This window comes from Otolemur garnettii, unplaced genomic scaffold, assembly GCF_000181295.1.
Source record: "Otolemur garnettii isolate 467f Iridium unplaced genomic scaffold, OtoGar3 scaffold00112, whole genome shotgun sequence".
Taxonomy (NCBI): Eukaryota; Metazoa; Chordata; class Mammalia; order Primates; family Galagidae; genus Otolemur; species Otolemur garnettii.
Window position 1 is genome coordinate 1,807,275 of NW_003852507.1, and position 22,591 is coordinate 1,829,865.

At 45.4% G+C, this 22,591-nt stretch overlaps 2 pseudogenes; one reads left to right on the forward strand and one right to left on the reverse strand.

Annotated features, from left to right (window-relative positions):
* Positions 1-2,411: 2,411 nt before the first annotated feature.
* On the reverse strand, positions 2,412-4,811 carry LOC100945810 (annotated as a pseudogene).
* Positions 4,812-4,894: 83 nt separating this feature from the next.
* The window catches only part of LOC100946117, a 23,041-nt pseudogene continuing 5,344 nt past the window's right edge, over positions 4,895-22,591 (forward strand).

The following is a 22,591-nucleotide window of genomic DNA, read 5'->3' on the forward strand; positions in this document are numbered from 1 at the left end:
CCAGATATATGATTTTCAAAGTTATCAGAAATTAGTATTTAAGAGAACCTGTTAACCTTCCCATTACTTTCCTTGAAGGACAGACTTTGGACTTAGCCAGTTATAAAAACACCTTCTGAGATGAATTAAAATTATTACTGATAACATACACTGAGACAGACTATTACCTTATAATATTAGAACATATGTGTATATAAAAACATAATCTATAGAAAATTAACCACCATTTCATGTTTGACAGTTTCCTGTACAGTTTTAACACACCAAATAAGCCTAATAAGTCTTTCTCAGACTTTCAGTGGTCTTAATATTTCAAAAAGACTAAATTTAGAGTTTTGATTTTGGAAGGTTTGTCAAATATCAAAGACATAAACTATTTGTTCAAACAGGATCATAAGCCAAAAGATTCTAAAGGCCATACATAGTAAACTGGATCACATGCAAATTCCTTCACACATTTCCTTTTATGAATTTTATTTAACCTGCATAGACTATTTACAAATATCTTAAAACTTCTGGTTTGCCCCACCTTTCACTTTCTCAAATAACCAGTCACTCTGTTTCAGGACAAAATTTACCATACAAGATCCTATCTTACACAATGCCATTTTCCTTTTTGTTTAATCTTTCCTACTTCCACAAAACCACTTTCCACAAAACAGAATCATAGTTTACTATTAAGTTAATTATTCCCTTGGCTAAACTGATAATTAGAAGATTTAAAAGGCAAAAATTTTATTCTTTGACAAAGACTCATTTCTGGAACAACCTAAATAGTTGAAGTATTACACTTTACAAATGACTCAGATAGTTTATGAAACATTGATATGACTTTAAGGTTTTAAGTTATTGAAGTGTTCTGAAACCTCAACAGAGGCACCATTGCTAACATCTTTTTCTTGCCCTCCTAGGTCTCACAAGGCCACCTGGTATTAACGATGGCTGCAAAGGATACGATCTATCTGTGTCCTTAATTGATTTACCAGGTACAGAGTTCAAGACAGAAAGCAGCAAGACTGGAGTATTCAGTTTCTCTCAGAATAGCTACAGGGCAAAGTTGGAGCAGGGAAAGAGCCTTGTGGGCTAGACTGAGCCATGTAGCTACTGTCCTAGGCAACGAGAACACGTCCCCAGGCCTTGCCACAGCCCCTTATCTGACCTCAGAATTGAGGCTCCAAATCAAGAACATAAGCTCATAGTCAAATCCAGCAAATTTAGAAATATCCCAGAGATGACAGTTCTATAATCTTTAGACATTTAAACTTTCTTTTTTATATATTTAAAATACTTTTATTATAAAGAATAGTAATTATAAGTTTTAAAGGAAGATATATTAGGTAAAATGTCTTTAAGCAGAAAAAAAATCACAGCCATGAAAGAAAGTTATGTATCAACTGGTTGATGAAAATGTTTGGACCAGAGGCTCACAGAACCTAATCCTGATTTAAAGTATATCATGACTAAAATCTTTTTATTTTGCACAGACTTATGTTACCTCGAGAGTAGACAACAATTTGAAACAAAAATTACTTTTAATAAATGTTGGAAGAGCTGCCACCAATGGTTCAACTTTCCTAACTCTGGAGATATATACACATACATACACACATACATACATACAAAAAGGAGGCTGGTCACGGTGGCTCACACCTGTAATCTCAGCACTTTGGGAGGCCATGGTAGGAGGATCATTTGAGATTAGGAGTTGTGAGACCAGCCTGAGAAAGAGTGAGACTTCATCTCTACTAAAAATAGAAAAAACAGCTGAGAGCCATGGTATATGCTGTAGTCCCAGCTATTTGGGAACTGAGGCAGGTTGAGCCCAGGAGTTGGAGGTTGTAGTGAGCTAGATTGTGCCACTGCTACTCTGTCTCAATAAACAAACAAACCACACAGGGGGATGAGGCCCATCCCAGCTCATCCTCGACCTCTCCAAATGACAACCTGTCAAACTGTATAGGGAAAGTGAAAAGAAACCAGGCACACACTTATTTCTCCTTTCCCCTCTAAGTCTCTTCCTCCATCTCTCTTTGTTTTTTAAAATATTCTTGAGATGGATTTATAGTATAATTAAAAGGACAGTTGTTGCTGGCATTTACCTAAATGCACAACAACTACTGGGTCTCTCTTTGGATGATCCCCAGGTATCGTGTAAGACTCTATATGGGTCAAATTCTAACATAATTCTTGGGATGACAAGTGATGACCTGCCATAAAAAGCTTTGACAGGGATGACAATTATAATGTTTCTCTTTAGTATGAATTCTCAGATACTGAGTAAGCTATTTTTCCGGCCAAGGGACTTTCCTGAATAATTATATTCAAAGGGAAAGGTATTTCACCAGTATGAGTTCACTGAAGTTGACCAAAGTGAACACACTTTAAAAAGGCCTTCTTACATGTAGTATCTTTTAAACTCTGGTATGAATCTTCTGCTGGTGAGTAAAGCATGAACTGTGGCTGAAGGTCTTTCCATATTCACTGCATTCAAAAGGTTTCTCTTCAGTGTGAGTTCTCATGTGTGTTAAGGCAAAGTTGTCACAAAAGGCCTTCTCATATTCTTTGCATTCAAAGGGTTTCTCTCCAGTATGGATCCTATTATGCCAAACAAAATTTATAAGTTGGGTAAAGGCCTTTCCACATTCTCTGCAGACATAGGGCTTTTCTCCAGTGTGTATCCTCATGTGTTGAGGGAAGGAAGAGCTATAGTAAAAGGCTTTTGCACATTCTTTGCACTCCCAGGGTTTGTCTCCACTGTGGGTCTTATTATGTCAGATAAAAACAGAGTGGTGTGTAAAGTTCTTTCCACATGCACTGCACTTGTAGGGCTTCTCACCAGGGTGGATCCTCATGTATTGAATTAAGGAACAGCTGTCACAAAAGGCCTTTCCACATTCTTTGCACTCAAAGGGCTTCTCTCCAGTATGGGTCCTCTTGCTGGATAAAAGTGGAGCAGTGAGTAAAGGCCTTTCCAGCCACTGCACTCGTAGGGTTTCTCTCCAGTGTGAATCCTCATGTGTTATGTGAAGAACGAGTTGAGGCAAAAAGATTTTCCACATTCTTTACACAAAAAGGGTTTTTCTTCTGTATGGGCCATATTATGCTGGATAAAAGTGGATTGGTGAGCAAAGGCCTTTCCACAGTCACTGCACTCATAGAGTTTCTTGCCAGTATGACTCCTCATGCGTTGAGCAAAAGAAGAGCTATAGTAAAAAGTTTTCCCACATTCTTTGCATAAAAAGGGCTTTCCTCTACTGTGAGTCACACTATGCTGGATAAAAGAAGAGCGGAGGGGAAAACTTTACCACGTTCTTTGCACTCATAGGCCTTATCTACAGCGTGAGTGCGCGGGTGCTCTTGAAGTGAGACCTGTGCTTGAAGGCTTCCTCACACTCAATACACTTGTACAGTTTTTCCCCAGTATGAAACCTCATTTTTTTTTTTGAGACAGAGCCTCAAGCTGTCCCCCTGGGTAGAGTGCTATGGCATCACAGCTCACAGCAACCTTCAACTCCTGGGCTCAAGCGAGTCTCCTGCCTCAGCCTCCCAAGTAGCTGGGACCACAGGTGCCTGCCACAATGCGTGGCTATCTTTTGGTTGCAGCCGTCAGTGCTGTTTGGTGGGCCCGGGCTGGATTCAAACCCGCCACCTTAGGTGTATGTGGCTGGCGCCTTAGCCACTTGAGCCACAGGCTCTAAGCCAAAACTTCATATGTTGAATGAAGTTGGCCATATGACGACAGGCTTTCCCACACTCACCACATACATAGGGCTTCACTCCAGCATGAATCTGTTGATGCCTACAAGGGCCCAGTTCTTGCTAAACCCTTTTCCACATTCCTTGCATTAGTAGGAGTTATTTCCTTTACCTACCCTGGGGACCTTTCCTGGTCCTTGAGAATCATGTTCATGGAGAGCATCCTGAGGACTGACTCGCTCCTGTAAAACCCTTAAGCCCAGACTATTACATGTCTCCAAATTATCATGTTGATGGTTCCACTTTCAGGACCCATCTCTTTGTGGGGGTCTGTTCCTGGCTTGTAGTTCCCTTCCTGCAAGTCTGAGAGCCTTTCCTCATCTCTAGCTGGCCCCAACCTGGAATCCCTTAAGGATCTCTGTGCCAGTTGTCTCTGGAGAGAGGATTCCTTGGAGAAGGCCAGAGGTGAAGCTGTAGGCTCTGTGGTCTTGGGCTTTGGTTTTTCACCTTATAGTCCAAAAATTCCAGTCCTAGGAACCTTACTAAGAGTAACTCCTACACATGTACGTGAGGGTGTGTGTACATGAAGCTTCATGGCAGCAATGTTTTCAAGAACAAAACACTATAAACAAACATTTTCTTCCTTTTTTAAAATTAAATGATAGCTGTATACATTAATGCAATCATGGGGTACAGTGTGGTGTTTTCATATACAATTTGAGATATTTTCATCAAACTGGTTAACATAGCCTTTATGTCATTTTCTTAGTTATTGTGTTAAGACGTTTATATTCCACTCTTAGAGTCACTTGTACCCTTGTAAGATAAACCATAGAAGTGATCCCTCCAATCACCCTCCCTCCACCCGACAAACATTTTCAAACTATCCATGCACATGTGCTTTGGGGGAGGCCTCTCGGCACTGTCCAGAGTTCCTGCCCATGCTCCAGTAGGTAGATCAGCTCTGGTTTGGGAACAGGATGCCCCAGTGAAACCAGGAGCCTGCGGGTCTCCAGCATCACTTCCTGGGCCAGGTCCAGCTGTCCCCATTTCTCCCCAGTGAAAGTCACAGCCATGTCTTTAAATGATACCAAAGCCAATGCTAGTGTGTCCATGGGACCCAGGGAGTGGAGTGAGGCATGAGTGGCAGTGACAAAAGCCGGTCCGGAGGGCCCAGCTGCCCTCACTCTACCCCCGGATGGCGTCAGACCTCAGTCTCCGCGGCACAAAACGGTCCCAAGGCTCAAGGTGCCGCCTCTGGGCGCCGTTTGGACAGAAGCCCGGCTCCCAGGTCCCAGAGAGCACTCAGTGGACAACCTCACTGGGATGGGATCATGGCTAACGCAAAAGCGTATAAGTGGGTCCTGTTCTCACTGTCCTCTGCTCAGTCTTGAAAAGCCTGGGAAGCCACCTCTGCCCGGCGATCCAGCCCGCACATCGCTGGTAAAGACTGCAGACTCGAAAAGGTGCGAAAACACCACACGGAAGCCCCGCCCACGTGGGGCGCCTGGACCCACCAGGAAAAACGGAGGGAGCTTTCCCAGTGGCAACGTGGGCGGGGCTTCCGAATACTACACGGAAGCCCCACCCACTCTGCCACCGGGAACGCCCCCTCCGTTTTTCATGGTGGTCCACAGCCTGCTTCCGTCCAGGCCCTGCCTTCTGGGTGACATTTAAACTTTCTATGTATGGAAATTGGTCTGGGTGTCCCGGGTCCCGGTGATGACAGACCATACTCTTTGTACCTTATTTTTTCCTAAGCTCCCTTCTAAGGGCCATCCTATTTCAAAAGTTGGCTATTCCTGATCACACAAAATTCTCAATCTCCCTGGAGACACAGTCACCCCAGAGCCTCCTGTAAACCCTCTCTTAAAATGCTTCAGCGTACTTCCCAATGGGGTGGGCTACCCTGTGTGTTTCCCATTTCTCTCCCTCAAGCAAACAACAAGCACACCACAGATGGGATAAAAAGAGGGATAAGAGCAGGGGGGAGTCACGCAATCATTTAGCCCTGTAAAGGGGGGAGCGGAGTCCCGCCTGTTGCTATCCATTTCAGTCAGTCTTCAAGCGCTCACATGCACACAATTCCACCCTATTTCCTAACCCAGGCAGCCTCAGTTCCCTACTCTAGCTGCCCTTCGGTACTAAGGAGGTGTGGGGAGGTAATGAGGCTCCCCTTATAGTCTTCTGGGGCAGGTTCTGTTCACATCTTCCTGACCAGTCCTATCATGATTCAGACGTCTTCCAGGGCAGGTTCCAGTTCCTCCCAGTGTCCCGCTCCTTTAAAACCTGCAGAGGGGGCTCGGCGCCTGTGGCTCAAGCGGCTAAGACACCAGCCACATACACCTAAGGTGGCGGGTTCGAATCCAGCCCGGACCCGCCAAACAACAATAACATGGCTGCAACCAAAAAGTGGCCGGGCATCGTGGTGGGCGCCTATAGTCCCAGCTACTTGGGAGGCGGAGGCAGGAGACTCGCTTGAGCCCAGGAGTTGGAGGTTGCTGTGAGCAGTGAAGCCATGGCACTCTACCCAGGGGGACAGCTTGAGGCTCTGTCTCAAAAAAAAAAAAAACAAAAAAAACCTGCAGAGGGGGTCCTGTTGAGGCCTTCACATAGGGAGAAAAAGCTGCTATCCCTGGAGACTCCGTGGTTCACCTTGCCTGGGCTGATCTGGCCCCCTGTGTGTCCCAGAGAATTGGTGGCAACACCACCAGGTGAGTCTGATCTGTTCTCTCCTCAGGTGGTCTCGCTTCTGGTCAGGGAACCAGAAATGCTGCAGGAAAACAAGACTTGATAGAGAGAAAGAAATACCCAAACATCCATGTTTAAAAGAGGAAGGGCTTTTGGGCAGCACCTGTGGTTCAAAGGAGTAGGGTGCTGGCCCCACAAGCCGGAGGTGGTGGGTTCAAACCCAGCCCTGGCCAGAAAGTGCAAAAAAAAAAAAAAAAGAAGAGGAAGAAGAAGAGGAAGAAGAAAAAAGGGAAGGGCTTTGTTTCAGCCAGTGCAGTCATGGCAGACTAGAGCCCAAAAATGGCTGAGCTCTCTGACTGGCTCTGTCCTTTCCCTTTTATCTCCAGCCAAGGGATTCTTGTCCATAGGTGCTCTTCTCATTGGTCAGTTTGAATTGAGCTGGAGAAGGTGCACGGGCTTTTCTGGAAGCAGAAGCACTTGTTAGTTTCAAAGTCCCAGGAAGTTAAATTTTTACAAATTCCTAAGAGCAGAGTTACCATGAGGAGGACTTTGCAGAAGTGTCCTTGGGCCCCTATGAGAAGACTTTTATTCTTTCAGACCTTACTTTTCCCAAATATCCTCTCTTAATACCAGAATGTGTGTGGTGGGCATTCAGACTGTGGCCCGTGAGGCAACCCAGGATTAGGCAGGCTGGACTTGGGGCCCACAGGGCACAATCCATGTAGTTCTAGAAAGTTAGAATGGCTGGATATATTAGGGAGCACCAGGAATGATTCATAAGACCTGAGCCTGTCTAACCTTGAAAAGACAACATGTGGGGACAATCACCAAATGCTTGATTAAAGAAGAACATAGACCTGAAAAAAAAAAGTAAAAGAAAAGAAGGCAGGAATGTTCTTAAGGACAGAGAGAGGACTACAGGATGGCAGGGCTAAGGAGGCCCACTGAAGCTTTTTTTAAGAAAACCACCTTCGGCCCCATGCCTGTGGCTCAAGTGGCTAAGGCTCCAGCCACATACACCTAAGGTGGCAGGTTCAAATCCAGCCCAGGCCTGCCAAACAACAATGATGGCTGCAACCAAAAAATAGCCAGGCGTTGTAGTGGGCGCCTGTGGTCCCAGCTACTTGGGAGGCTGAGGCAGGAGACTCACTTGAGCCCAGCAGCTGGAGGTTGCTGTGAGCTGTGATGCCACAGCACTCTACCCAGGGGGACAGCTTGAGGCTCTGTCTCAAAAAAAAAAAAAAAAAAGAAAAGAAAACCACCTTCACCTCAAGAGAAACATTCTCCTGGGTGGCTAGCATGCCCTGAATTGATAGAAAGTGGGGGGCAGAGGGCATCTTACTTACAGCTATGAGACTCCTAAACCCCAAATATAATTCCAGGTGCCCTGACCATCCCCCTCCCTTACCTTCCATCACCTCTCCAGCTAGGTCCATGGAGTTTGTCTTACACTCTTTTGTTCTGCCCCACCCCCACCCCTGTACCTTGCAAAGGTGCTTAAATGTAGCTACAAAATCCAGTCCTCACATTCCTCTTCTACCTCAACTCTCACCTCCTGCCTCACACTCAACAATAAGTCAAACTCAACTGTTTTCAGAGCCTCAATTGGACTCTGCAGTTTCTGAAATGTCCAGGGAGTTCCCATGTGCTTGCTTCTTTTAAGTATATGTTCCCTGCCCCTTCCCCACTTTACTGGTTAAGTCTTGTTCATCTTTCAAGTCTTGGCCCTAAGATGGAATTTGCTTTTGTGAGCTCTCCTTACAGACTGAATCGGGTCCCCTGAAAAATGCCCTAGATGACCGTGTCATAGCACATACCACACTGCATTGCATCTTCCTGAAAACCTGTCTATATCCTATCAGACTGCAGGCTCCATCAGGGCAGAGACTGTGTAAGGAGCTAGTACAGAGCTAGGACTCTACAAATATGTGCTGAAATAAAGAATGGATGGGATGCCCATAAGATAATTTATAATGTTCATGCCAGAGAGCCAAGCTTTCCTTCCAGTATGTCTAGAGCTTCAATTAGGATACATGGAGGCCATTGGTCAGACAAGGAGGTCAAGAAATGAATAGTTTTCCCACCATCAAGATTGCGATGAGGGGAATGGGTGTGGTCAATCATGCCTAATCCTAGCACTCTGGGAGGCTGAGACATGTGGATTGCTTGAGCTCAGGAGTTCAAGACCAGCCTGAGCAAGAGCAAGAACAAGACTCTGTCTCTTCTAAAAACAGAAAAACTAGCCAGATGTAGTGGTGCAGGTGTTGTAGTCCCAACTACTTGGGAGTCTGCAGCAAGAGGATCACTTGAGTCCAAGAGTTTGAGGTTGTTGTGAGCTATGATGTTATGGCACTCTAACCAGGATGGCAGAGTGAGACTCTGTCTCCAAAAAAAAAAAAAGATTATGATGAGGGAGACAGGAAGCACCCCTTCCAGAGCTGGCCCTGCCCATCTGTTCTGGCCACTGGAGCCTGGGCAGGGACTCCAGGAGCATTCTAATCCTAAAAAGGACCCAAGGCTCATTAATATACAGTCAGTCTAAGAACCGCCTCCTTGCATCACCCAACAACAAGTTCTGTTCCCCCTTCTAAGTCTCCAGGCCCAGCTCTTTTTAAACATTCTAATAAAATACACATAACCCCAAATCACCCTCCTAACCATTTTTAAGTGAACAGCTCACTCGGTTCTGTTAAGTGTATTTATGTTGTGCAACCAACCTTAGAACTTTTCCTCTTGCAAAATTGAAACTCTGTATCCATTAAACAATGCCCCATTACTCCCTTCCCCCAGGCCCTGGCAACCACCATTCTACTTTCTGTTTCTATCAATTGGACTACTCTCCATACCACCTATAAATAAAATGATACAGTATTTGTGTTTTTGTGAAAGGCATATTTAACTCAGCATAATGTCCTTAAGTTTCATCTGTTTTGTAACATGTGTTAGCCTTTTTAGGGCTGAATAACATCTCATTGTATATGTATACACCACATTTTGTTTATCCATTCATCTGCCCAGAGACACTTCGGTTGCTCTCACCTTTTGGCTATTAAGAATAATGCTGTTATGAACATGGGTGTACAGATAGCTCTTTGAGACCTGGCTTTCAGTTCTTTTGGATATATACCAAGAAGCCGTATTGCTGGATCATAACGGTAACTGTTTCTTTAATTTTTTGAGGAATTGCCATCCTGTTTTCTACTATTTTTCATTCCCATCAATAATGCACAAGAGTTCCAAATTCTCCACGTCCTCACTGATACTTGTTGTTTTGTTTTGTTTTTTAAAAATAGCAGCCATCCTAGTGGGTGTGCGGTGATATCACATTGTGGTTTTGTGCCAGCTTTGCCGGCACAAATACTAAAATTGGAGTGATGAAGAGAAGATATTTCATTGTGGTTTTCATTTGCATTTCACTAATGATTAGTGACGTTGATCAACTTCTCATTGATTTGTTGGTTATTTCACTAAGTTCTTTGGAGAAATGTCTGTGTAAATCCTTTGTCCATTTATACACTGGGATTTGTTTTTTGTTATTGAATTGCAAGCATTCTTTATATATTCTCAATATTAACTCCTTCTCAGATACATGATTTACAAATATTTCCTCCCATTGCGCAGGTCACTTTTTCACTCTCTTGATTATGTCCTTAGATGCACGTGCCCAGCTCGCTTGAGGCCTATTTTTTCATTTACACTTTCCTTGGATATTTATTTTAACGTGAATTCACCTATCTCAATATTGTGAGGAGGCTCTAGAGATAAGAGGAGGTGGCTTCCCATCTTTGGGTCCCCGAACCTGGTCCCATCCATTCATTATCTACCCATGTGTTCTTTCATTAACTCATTCATTTACCAAATACTTACAGTGTTTTGGAATCAAGCATGTCTGGCTTTGAATTCTGGCCTAGATCACATAGCTTAGTACCTATATGATCTTGGACTGGAAAACCTTTCTGTGAGTTTCAGTCCTCTCTCTGTAAAGCAGGAAAGAAACTGGAAATGTAGTCAGAAAGATTTGAAAGAAACTGGAAATGTAGTCAGAAAGATTTGAAAGAAACTGGAAATGTAGTCAGAAAGATTTGAAACAACTCTGCAGGGATGTTGGAAGAACTAGAAACACTGTGCAAAGGGCCTGTCCTGGGTGGACGGTCAATAAATGGTAGCAATTGGTACTGCCCAGTGGCCACCACTGGGTGAACGCAGCTCTTCTCCAGGGTTCATTGAGTCTCAGGATCAAGGAACTAATGCTTTATGAGACTTCACTTTCAGTTTATTTGCCCAGGGGATCAATAGCTATTGACAATCAAAGCAGGAAGCAGGGCTCTGTTTAACCAAGCCGCTCCCCATAGTGACAGTAACAAAGTCTCCCTCTTGTCCTATGTTCTGACCTTGAAGGTAAGGAGGCAGGAAGGAGGCTCAGCCTGGCTGGGCGCCAAAGGAGCCCCATGTTTGTGATAAGCAGAGCTTTTGTGAAAGACCTTTCATTTGAAGCAGCAGGATTTAATCAGCTTATCCTGGATGGGGATGGTGATAAGGCTGGCCGTTTGTTTGCATCATGGGAGTCTCTGATTAGGAGAGCACCTGGAAGGCTGCCAAGAGGAGGAGAGTGGAGAGAGGCTGTCTTGGTCCTTCTCTGGAGAAATCAGTCCTTCCTATCCTGGCAAAGAATCCTTTTCTCCTCCACGCCTAGGAGTAGCCTCTGAGTGGAGCAGGCAGGGGAAGGAGGGCCTGGAGTCCAGGACCCTACTTCCAATCCTGGCTCTGTTCCACATCAGCTGTGCCATTTGCTCTTGGTCTTTTGTAAATTTTTCATTTAATTTCTCTGTTAGAGGTGGGGTCTTGTTATGTTGCCCAGGTTGGTCTTAAACGCCTGGCCTCAAGCCATCCTCTCGCCTTGCCCTCCAGGGTAGCTGGGTCTAGAGGTATCAGCCACTGCATGCGGCTCTTGGTCTTTCTGAGTCTGAGTTGCCTCTTCCATAAAATGAGCATAAGAAGGCTCGGCGCCTATAGCTCAACCGGCTAAAGCGCCAGCCACGTACACCTAAGGTGGCGGGTTCGAATCCCCAGCCCGGACCCGCCAAACAACAATGACAGCTGCAACCAAAAATGGCCAGGCGTTGTGGCGGACGCCTGTGGTCCCAGCTACTTGGGAGGCGGAGGCAGGAGACTCGCTTGAGCCCAGGAGTTGGAGGTTGCTGTGAGCTGTAATGCTATGGCACTCCGCCCATGGGGACAGCTTGAGGCTCTGTCTAAAAAAAAAAAAAAAATAGAAAAATGAGCATAAGAAAAGCGCCTGGGAGCTGTGCAGTGTCTATGAGAGGATTATGAAGAGTGCCTCGCACACGATTATGTCCTGAAGAAAAGGCTGGCTTCCTCCTCCCTCGCCTCTGCAGCCTCTGCTTCCTGCTCCACTCTCAAACATGTGAGCATGCTCTCCCTGACTAAACATTGACAGGGCTCTCATGCCCCTCCCCTTAGTGGCTGATGGAGCCTTGATTTCTGGAGTATGTAGCCTGCCTCCTTTTCCCCCTCCATGAAAATTTTGCCTGTCCCTTAAGAGCAGATCAACCTGCCACCTTGCTCGACGTTGCGGCCCACCTTGACTACACTATTCCCCAAACCCTTGGAGGACGTACTGGCTGCTTTGGTTTCTGACACAAACTGTACTCTTGGTGGTAAACATCTGTACTTGGCATATCTCCAGCTAGACTGTGAGGATCTGGAGAGCAGAGCTGGGATTGGAGTCACCCGCCTGGGGTTAACAGTTCAATGTGCACTACCCCGTGTGCAGCCCTGTGTATGTCCGCTGCTCTTCTCGGAACACGGTTCTGAAGGACAGTGGTGGCTGACAGGCCACACGTGACTGACAGATGGATCCACAGGACCCTCTCACCAAGCATCCAGTGCTCCCCACCCCCCGCACATACTAACCTACTTCATTCAACATGACGTCTCCGCAGAGCCCCTCACCACTTCATCTGCAAAGCCTATAGGTTTGTAGGGCAGAGGGGTGCCCTGGCTTTGCGGGTCTGTCCTCAACCTGGACAGCCTTAACACCTTAATATCCTTAAGAAAGACACCTTGACAGTTCCAATCCTAGAGTTCTGGTGTAGCAGAGCTGGCAAAGAGGCTAGAGGTTATCAAGGCCAATTTCCTTATTTCATGCTGAGGAAACTGAGGCCCAGAGAAGTTAAGAGATTTTTTTGAAGGTTGCACACTTTTGGAGCAGCCTGGACTAGCATTCTTTACTCTTCCTCTGTTAATTTCACTTTAAGCATTCAGCCAACCCCGAGTCGCCACTGTGGCCAAGGCCTAGCTAAGCATTTTCAGCTAACTGCTATTAGCATTGAACAGTGGGGCAAAGTGAGGCCTCAGAAAAGGGAAATGACTGGCTCAAGACCTCACGGTTAGTAAGTGGCCAAGTCAGGACTTTAACCCAGTCCTTCAACTGCCAGTTCAACACCCTTGCCACTAGCCATGAGCCCCTCCTTGGTGATATGGAAAGGTTGCTGAGGGAGCTGGCACAGCACCCAGCTACGAGGAAAGGGTGGAGTTAAGTTCCATCTGAGACACTGGGAGGGACAGACACAGGGGCCGGAACATTGGCCTTCTGGCAGAATTCGACTCTGCTTTGCATAACATGCAAATAAAACCTCATATTCCTCAGGAATGTTGCAGGACAGCTCCCTGGGTTAACTCAGCTGAAAGTAGGCAGAGGCTGGGACAGGTAAGACTTCCTGGCAGCTGCGTGGTCCCAAACCCTAGCCCTGGCCTGGCTCATGCCTCCTGTTGGACACCTTTTATAGTGCAAGCAACATCTGTGCCCAACACTGTTACCTTCTTTCGGCCTTGGTTTCCTGGTCTCTACTGAAAAGAAGATATATATATATAAGTGGGTTATTTTTTTTCTGGGGTGGTGCCTGTGGCTCAAAAGAGTAAGGCGCCAGCCCCATATGCCGGAGGTGGCAGGTTCAAACCCAGCCCCGGCCAAAAACTAGGGGGAAAAAAAGTGGATTTTTCTCCCTGAAACATTGTTTTATGGAGGTCAAGGCTCCGTCATACGTCTCATAATAACACCAGTTGTGGTTTGTTATTAAGCACCTACAATATTCTAGAGCTTATACATCCTTGTGACATACCATTTTACAGGAAACCCAAAGCACAGAGAGGTTAAGTCAGTTTCCCAAGGTCACACAGCTAGTAAATGGTAGAGTTGTGATTTAATCTCAGAATCATCCAATTCCAAATCCAGGGCCCTTTCTGTGACATCACAGCACCTTTGTTATTTGCTATTCAAAGTCCTTCCTCCGTAAGCTGCCTCAACTTCCCTTAAATCCCAGCATCAGGGCTTGGCACCTGTGGCTCAAACGGCTAAGGTGCCAGCCACATACACCTGAGCCAGCGGGTTTGAATTCAGCCTGAGTCTGCCAAACAACAAAGATGGCTGCAACCAAAAAATAGTTGGGCGTTGTGGTGGACGCCTGTAGTCCCAGCTACTTGCGGGGCGGAGGCAGAAGAATCGCTTGAACCCAGGAGCTGGAAGTTGCTGTGAGCTGTGATATCACAGCACTGCACCCAGGGTGACAGCTTGAGGCTCTGTCTCAAAAAAAAAAAAAAATCCCAGCATCAGTCACACAGGCCCACTCACTCGTCCTGTGTTTACTACCTGGACATCTCTCCAATGACCTAAGTATATATGCTTATTTTGGGGTGTGTGTATAAGTGTATGAGTCTTTAGATACATATATTTATGTGTATGTGGTATTTATGAGATAAACACACACACACAGTCGAACTTCTGTATGTTGACCACCCAAGGGACCATAATAAACTGGTCAACATACAGAGGTTAACATAAGGAACTTCCATTGGGTTATGTGGTGTGTCTGGTCTATGAAAATTAGGTCAACTTGAGGAGATGGTCAATTTAGGGGTGGTCAACTATGGAGGTTCCACTGTGTATGTGTATATATATGTGTGTGTGTGTGTGTGTGTGTGCGCTACACTCACTATCATACATACATATGATATGATATGGCGGGTCATCCATAGTTCATATATGTACTTATGAATAGTGAGTGCAGTGCATATGTATTTGTTTGTAGTATGTGTTTTCATGTGAGTGCATTTACGAATGTCAGTGTGTGGTGGATGCAGGCACGTGCATGTCAAGATGCTTGCATCTACGTGTACACCGTATATTCCAGTGACTAGGGGAGGAAGTGACAAGTAGTCTTTGAAATATCTTCCTAATTAATGACAGAAGGAAATCCGGACAGCTTGCTGCTGGCCTATGGAGTAACCAAGCCGAACTCTTCTGTTTTAACACTGACGCTCCTTCATCCCAGTAGGTCCTCAGTCTGAGGCAAACTGGTGGCCTGGCAACCAGCAGCTACTCTGTCATGTTTCCTGCTGAGGATGTGACAGAATGTCACAGAGTATCAACATCAGATGAGATTGCTCTGTGACTATGATAGAAAAGGACAAACAAGGACACAATATGAGACCAAATGACCTGGCATCCTTCTCCCTCGGCTAACACGAGTGACTGTTGCTTCTTTACCAATGAATGACAGCTCTAGCCCTGCTTTGGCTGGCCTGCCTCCTAGATAAGAATTACTAAGATGCCAAACCTTTGGGCCGCGCGTAGTAGCTCATGCCTGTAATCGTAGCATTCTAGGAGGCCAAGGAGGGTAACTGCCTGAGCTCAAGAGTTTGAGAACAGTCTGAGCAAGAGCAAGAGCAAGAGTGAGGGCTTAGTGCCTGTGGCTCAAGCGGCTAAGGCGCCAGCCACATACACTTGAGCTTGCAGGTTCGAATCCAGCCTGGGCCCACCAAATGACAATGATGGCTGCAACCAAAAAATAGCCAGGCGTTGTGTCAGGTGCCTGTAGTCCCAGCTACTTGGAAGGCGGAGGCAGGAGACTCGCTTGAGCCCAGGAGTTGGAGGTTGCTATGAGCTGTGATGGCATAGCACTCCACCTAGGGCGACAGCTTGACACTCTATCTCAAAAAAAAAAAAAAAAAAAAGAGCAAGAGTGAGACACTGTCTCCACCAAAAATAGAAAAACTAACCGGGCCTTATAGTGGGCACCTGTAGTCCCAGGGAGGAGGATCTCTTGAGCCCAAGAGTTTGAGGTTACTGTGACTTATGACGTCACAGCACTCTACCCAGAGTGACAGAGTAAGACTCTATCTCAAAAATAAAAAGATGCCCAATGATCGAATTGCACTTGCTTCCTGATGGTGCTCAACCCTGAATAAACACTCTCTTCTTTAATTACTCTCCAAAATCACCCAGCACAATTCCAAACCCTCCCCCAAACCAGCCCATCCTAACTGCCTCTTACTAACACGTCCCACAGCTCCTCACGGTGTGTGCTTGCTTTGCTGCTGCAAGTTCATAAACCTAACTGTGCTTAATTACAGGTGTGTTCCTGCTGCTATTTGGTTACCAGGCCTTCTTACTAAGTGAAAGTCTAGCAAAATCTCAGGTGGGCAGAATACATCAATTCAACTTTGATTTGCTCAACGAATATGTACTGAGCACCTCAATGTGTCAGGCACTGTGCTGGGTAGTGGGAGTGGGGACAAGCCCATCCTTGTCTTCAAGGGGTTTACAGTTGGTGAGGGAGATAGACTGTTAAATAATGATGAAAATAAACGTATACTTAAAGACCATGCCAAGTGCTGGGATCCACATTTAGTGGCTCATGGGATTTTAACATCTAACCCTAACTCAGCCATGCTGATGAAGGAAGTACCTCATTCAAATCAGGATTCCCCCAATCCTTGCCTTGCCAGCCCTATGAAGAGCCTCTTGGGTTGTTAAGATTCTACCTGCAGGGGGCGGCGCCTGTGGTTCAGCAAGTAGTGCGCTGATCCCATATACCAAGGGTGGCAGGTTCAAAACCAACCTGGGCCAAACTGCAACAGAAAATAGTTGGGCATTGTGGCGGGCGCCTGTAGTCCCAGCTACTCAGGAGGCTGAGGCAAGAGAATCACCTAAGCCCAAGAGCTGGAGGTTGCTGTGAGCTGTGACACCACGACACTCTACTGAGGGCGACAAGGTAAGACTCTGTCTCTAAAAAATAAAAAAAAGATTCTACCTGCACCCTAAGACCTATTTGGGATTAGAGCCACAGAGAGGCGGAAGTTTCCTATTGCTTTTCTCAAGTTTCTCCCTTTAAATCAGTCCGTTGTAGGCCAGTTGAGATGGTTCACGCCTGTAATCCTAGCACTCTGGGAGGCTGAGGTGGGAGGACTGCCTGAGCTCAGGAATTTGAGACCAGCCTGAGCAAGAACAGGACCCTGTCTCTACTAAAAATAGAAAAAAAATTACCTGGCTGTTGTGGTGCATACCTGTAGTCCCAGCTATTTGGGAGGCTGAGGCAAGAAAGATAGCTTGAGCCCAAGAGTTTGAAGTTGCTGTGAGCAATAACGCCATGGCACTCTAGCCTGGGGCAACAGAGTGAGACTCTGTCTAAATAAATAAATAAATCCACTGTAGCCCCCAGGTAGTAAATCTCCTCCTATGAAATGCATAAAGTTCTAGTAGCTGCTGGAGAATGGGAAGTGGGTCATCTAAGGGAAGCCAAATTGAGGGGTGAGGTCCTCCTGGGTGGGAGAGCTTTCAAGAGTCCATGAAAATTCTGGATATCTGAAGACAAACTTGTAGTAACACCAATATTAACAAACCAAATTGCAAAATAAGAAACTAAATAATTAATTGTCTCCCAAAAGGAACATGACAGGGCAATTCAATTCAATATGCAAAATTTTATTGTGGGCTGGACATCTTAGTAGGATGTCAAATGTTGGCTACCAAAAGTAAGGGGACTTGGCGCTAGGAAGACCTTAAACTGGCCTGGTACTGGGGCTCCCAATGGCCCCCTGGAATCTCCCAGTTCATTTGGGCAGAAAGAACCAGGCTTACCAGGTCAGCTGCCTGATGTTGGGCTGAGCTAGCCTCAGCAATCAGGACCACGTCTTCATGTTCTGTTTCCTTCCAGCACGTGGCTAGGATGTGTGCCAGAGCAGGTGCAGTCAGATAGGATAGGTCTGGAGATAAGATACAGATGCTGGGACAAGCTGTCACCTGGGTCTCAGAGGCAGGGGCCATCACAAGATTCCCCACCCAGCCACAGCAGTAGGGTGGGGTGTGGGCGTGGCAGAGGAGGGCGGGCAAGGAAGCTCAGCCAAGGCAACTCCCCCTCCTAACAGGTGAGAGGGTATCTCAGATTCCAGACGTACTGTTGCCACAATGCCAGCCCTAACCAGGGCTCCCTGGAAGAAGACAGCTCCTAATTGTGCATGAACTAATGCTGCCTTGACTGGAGGCATTTGTGGCTACTTGGGGGTCATGTCGCTTTGTTGCCCAGGCTGGAGTATAGTGGCACGATCATAGCTCACTGTAAACTTGAACTCCTCAAGCCGTCATCCTGCCATGGCTTCTCAAAGTGCTGAGATTACAGGTGTAAGCCACTGTGCTGCCCAGGTCAAATCTTTATATTCTACCTTTAATCTGCCTTTGCTTTATCTTATTCTCAATTTATTCTTGTAAATTCTGCAAGTCCTTTTTTGAAACAAAGAGGTAAACATACTGACATGCAAGAGCTGTACATAAGAAATATTTAAAACTTCTCTGAGGCTAAAGACTCTGTAAACTAAGTTGAGACAATGGTTGGGGAAAAAATATAGGGAACAAGTATAACAAACACAGATTGCTCTTTATAAAGCAATAACAATTACAGATCACTAAGAAAATGGCTAAAAGTACAATAGAAAAAAGGCTCTGAACAAGTGACCTTCAAAAGAAGTTAAATGACCAATAAACACAAAAAACTCCTAAAGTTGAGCAATAGTGAAATAAAGTACTATTTGCCTATCAGATTGGGAGAAAATATGTATCTTTTAATTTTTTGTGAAGATGGATCTCCCTCTGTGCCATCCAAACTGGAGTGGGAGCAGTCACAGCAACCTCAAACTCCTGGACTCAAGCAATCCTCCTGCCTCAGCCTCCCAAGTAGCTGGGACTACAGGTGCCTGCCACCATGCCTGGCCCTATTAAAAAGAACAACAAAAACACTCAATGTGGGATGGCACCTGTAGCTTAGTCAGTAGGGCGCTGGCCCCATATACTGAGGGTGGCCCAGCCAAACTGCAACAAAAAATAGCCAGGTGTTGTGGTGGGTGCCTGTAGTCTCAGCTACTTGGGAGGCTGAGGCAAGAGAATTGCCTAAGCTCAAGAGCTGGAGGTTGTTGTGAGCTGTGATGCCACGGCACTCTACCGAGGGTGACAAAGTGAGACTCTTTCTCAAAAACAAAAAACAAAAAACAAAAAACACTCAGTGTGTATCAGTTAAGGTTCTTAATGGCAAATAACAGATAGCACTTAAGCAAATTTTAGCAGAAATAATTCATAAAGGCTTTTGAATATTCTTTGGGACAGCCAGAGTTTAGGCTTAGATCTTCTGCTATTTAAATGAGACCACTTGTACCCCATGATTGCATTAATGTACACAGCTATGATTTAATAAAAAAACAAAAACAAACACACATACACCCAAAAGAAAACAAGACCACAAGACTGCCCTAGCAGACTCCACTGCTACCATTTCAGGGGCCAGACATCATAATCTACATAAGTAACACTGAGCATTAGGCACCAGAATCTCCTTTATGGCTACCCCTGAGAAACTACATTAATCAGGATTATCCTGAGAAACAGAATATATATACACACATATCTATATATGCACATGTACTTATATACACAGATGTATGTATGCATAGAAATTTATGATGGGAGTTGACTCATGCAATTATGGAGGCTAGGAGGCTCCACCATCTATCATGGGTAAGCTAAAGAACCAGGAAAGATTCCAGACGTACTGGTTGAACATGTGGAGGTTCCTAGAGAGTGCTCCTAGAGAGTGTAATTCAGTCTGAGCCTGAAGTCTTGGGAACCAGGAGACTGGATGGTACAAACCCTAGTCTGAGCAAGAAGGCCTGGGAAGGGGTGGAGTGCTGGTCTAAGTCCCAGAGTCTAGAAGGACTGAGAACCAGAACTTTGACATCCCAGGGCAAGAGAAGATGAATGTCACACCTCAAGAAGAGAGAGAGAATTTGCCCTTTGCGATATTGTGAAATATATATATGATCTTTGTCCCCATTAGAATGTCCACGGTGATAAGAGTGTCTTTGGCATGCTAATGAAGTGGCTGGTGATTCCCAGATAGCTTCATTATGGGTCCTGGTCACCAAGTGTATGACAGGGGGAATGGAACTTTCCGCTCCACACCCTCCAATCTCCAAGGAGGGGAGAGGGGCAGATCACCAATGGCTACTGATTTAATCAATTACACCTACATAAGGAAGGACGCTTCCATAAAATCCCAGAAAGACTGGGTTTAGAGCACTTCCCAATAGTTGAACATGTGGAGGTTCCTAGAGAGTGCTGCAGTCCTTAGCAACATCCTTTATAATAAATGGGTGTCCAGTGATAATGACCACTAAAAAAATAAAATAAAATAAATGGGTAAATAAATAAAATACTAAAATAAATAAGGTTTTTCCCTGAGTCTTGTGAACTATCCTGGCAGATTAATTGAATGTGAATGAGGAGGTGATTGGATTAGTCAAAAGTATAGGTGACAACTTACTACTTAACAACTGGCGGGGCAATCTTGTGGAACTGACGCCTTACCCAGTGTGATCTGATGCTGTCTCCAGGCAGATAGTGTCAGAAGTAAATTGAATTATTGGACACTCAGTTGGTATCTACTGGAGAACTGATTGCTTGGTGTGCAGGGATGTTGGACGTCTGTCTAATGGACCCCAACCTGGAACAGTGGTCAGAAAGGGAGCTAGTGCTGGGGAAATCACAGAACTGATAGCAAACTTAGTGCATAAAACCGGAAGCCTGTAAGGGCACACACTGTTTCACGTGCCTGGTGGCAGCATGAAAACAATGCAGCACCTGTCCTGCTTCTCGGAATCTTTTTATTGGGTATATAACAGAGTGTATGTGCAAGAATGCACAGCAGTCATTAGTCAGCAGTCAAGGTTAAAAACAAGAGAGGGGAGATTACAGTTCCCAGGAAGGTTGGGTAAAGTGTAAATAGGAACATAGGGCAACGGAACATCTGAAGTGTCCAGCTAATGATGCAAGAGGGAGAGAGAGGAGAGAGGAGAGCAAGTCTTATCTCCTCAGACAGATATCTCAGCTTCACTTATTTATTTTTTTTATAGATAAGCAGGTGGTGTAAGCCTGGATAGTTATCTCATGACTGCAAGGGGGTCTCCCCTTTCCTGGAAAAGAAATTCAAAAGGGAATGTGTCAAGCCACAGACAGTTACAAAGTTCTGGTCAACAAATATTACTTGCCTGAGAACTTGAAACACCCAAGAAATACAAAACGATTATTTTCAAAATGTTTTCTTGCTTATGAAGGCTGTTACAGAACTTGACCCAAAAGGCGGAGGCAGGCAGAGGGAACACTGGATGGCCCAAATACTGAAGAACAGCATTCCCATCTCTGTATGTCTCTGGGCAGGATCATGCCTAAGCCACTGGTTGATGGCCTCAGCTGCCTGCACTGCTGATTTCCCCACACGGGGATAGTCACACAGACATCCTCCTGACTGTGCACCTTCAGACTCCTTTCTTCTCAATTAAGAATACAGAGGTGGCCCCTGTGGGCTTTACCCTGGCTTTTAAAAGGCCCATGGGGTCCCGGCCTATCTATTCCCACACAAGGAGCTATCTTCATACGTCTGGTATCAAAATTATTGTATTGAGTGAGAGTAGAGAATAGGGCAAGTACGGTTTAGTTGTTTTCATTACACTCTTCCTCTATCTTTTTGTTATATTTGGGCCTTCAATGGATTGGCTGACCCCCTGCTTACGTTAGCGAGAACAAATCTTTGCTCAGTCTACTGAGTCAAATGCTAATCTCTTCTAGGCAGGAGGAGCTCTTGAGCTCAGGAGTTCAAAACCACCCTGAGTCCTGAGCAAGAGCGAGAGCCAGTCTCTACTAAAAATGGAAAAAATTAGCTGGGTGTGGAGTTGGGTGCCTGCAGTCCCAGCTACTGGGGAGGCTGAAGCAGGAAGATTGCTTGAGCCCAGAAGTTTGAGGTTGCTGTGAGCTAGGCTACTCTAGCCCAGGTGACAGAGTGAGACTTTGTCCCAAAAAAAAAAAAAAAAAGTTACCTGTGAGATAAGGTACACATGCGGGGAAATGAACAAACTGTACGTGCACAGGGTGATAAATTTCCATGCAGTTAACACATGTGTAATCTGCACTCAAATGAAGCAATGGAACATTAACAGCCCCCAGAAGCTCCCTCATGCTACACACCATTTGCTATCTCCTCCCATCATCTAGCCAAGAGTAATTACAGCCCCAACAGTTAGCAAAAGAAGTTTGTTTTGCCAGTTTTTTGTAGACAGTATGTGGTATATATGTATTTGTATCTGATTTCTTTTACTTGATGCTATGAGTAAAATTCACTCATATAGTCATAAGTAGTCATAGTTCATTCTTGCTGTCTAATATTTCATTGTGTGAATACCCACAATTTATCTGTTCTATTGGTGATAGATATTTGAGTTATTTCTAGATATCTGACTATCCTGTGTACTGTTGAAATAACCTTTGCCCACTCCAGGGTTTCTTTATTTTTTTTTTCCTCTTTGAGACAGAATCTCAGTCACCCTTGGGTTGAGTGCTGTGGCGTCATAGCTTACGTAACCTCAAACTCTTGGGATCAAGTGATTCTCTTGTCTTAGCCTCCTGAGTAGCTAGGACTACAGGCCCCCACCACAACGTCCAGCTAGTGTTTTCTACTTTTAGTCTTGCTGTTGCTCAGGCTGATCTCGAATTCCTGAGCTCAGGCAATCCACCTGCCTTGGCCTCCCAGAGTGATGGGATTACAGGAATGAGCTATTGCACCTCGGCTACTCTTGGTGGTTAGGGCACTGGCCACATACACCAGGGCTGGTGGGTTTGAACCCTGGCCCAGGCCTGCTAAACAACAATGACAACTGCAACAAAAAAATAGCCGGGCATTGTGATGGGTGCCAGTAGTCCCAGCTAACTTGGGAGGCTGAGGCAAAGAGAATCGCTTAAGCCCAAGAGTTTGAGGTTGCTCTGAGCTGTGACTCCATAGCATTCTACAGAGGGTGACATAGTGAGACT